Genomic DNA, 783 nt, shown 5'->3' on the forward strand with positions numbered 1-783 from the left:
GGCAGAAAGCTTATAAACACACTCAAGCAAGCAAAAACGACAGCTCACGTCATGCATCCTGGTAGAGTGCTCGGGCAGTCAGATCAGGACCACGGCTGGGAGGGCCACCCTCGGTCACCGAGAGCCCACCCTGTCTAGAGCGAAGGTTCGGCCTGCCCAAGAGGCAAGCCAAGAGCCGCGCCGCGGCCCGCAGACTCGAAGGGAAGACGGGTACCCCTCTTTCTTCCCCACGACCCCCTCAGGTGCGCAGAGTCTGCAGACCGGCGATGAGACTCAGTCAGCGCGGTCAGCGGGTGCAGGACTCGAGGGCGAGCGTACGAAGAGAGAAGTAGAATTTCTATAAATTAAACCGGCCGTGGACACGGGGAACGGCACATCCTGGAGTCCCACTTCCTTTTAAATGACGCCCAAATAAAAGCAACGAGACGAAACCCATGGCACCCTGCGCTTGCAGCAACGCCCGTGAGGGACTGGGGACCACTCCTAAGAGGATGGAAAGGCAAGCAGAGAGGGCTCCCTGTGGTGAAGACCGTCCCCTAGGCGTGCACCCTGCTGGATGGGAGCCTACGCGCTGTGTCAGCCTTCACCCAAAACCCCGTAAACGATTGTGTCTTAAAAGCATCTTTCTGCTCTTCAAAAAAACGCCCTGTGGAAAGTGCACGCTATGACACCAGGTGGGCAAGACTGGCCGTCCGGATCACTTGATGCAGGACCTGTCCAGGCGGCCCGGAGGTCCTGCGGGCTCGGGTCTCAGCCACCACAGTAATGCCAGTCTCACAAGAC

The 783-nt window shown here is 58.7% G+C and overlaps 1 protein-coding gene across 1 annotated transcript in view; it reads right to left on the minus strand.

The window, feature by feature from the left end:
- STRA8 (stimulated by retinoic acid 8) overlaps positions 1-783 on the minus strand; it is a 12825-nt gene that overhangs the window by 7558 nt on the left and 4484 nt on the right. The gene's annotated exons all lie outside the window — the stretch shown is intronic.

The sequence above is a fragment of the Echinops telfairi genome, unplaced genomic scaffold, assembly GCF_000313985.2.
Source record: "Echinops telfairi isolate 266 unplaced genomic scaffold, ASM31398v2 ScPeMD7_23;HRSCAF=83, whole genome shotgun sequence".
NCBI classification, from domain to species: domain Eukaryota; kingdom Metazoa; phylum Chordata; class Mammalia; order Afrosoricida; family Tenrecidae; genus Echinops; species Echinops telfairi.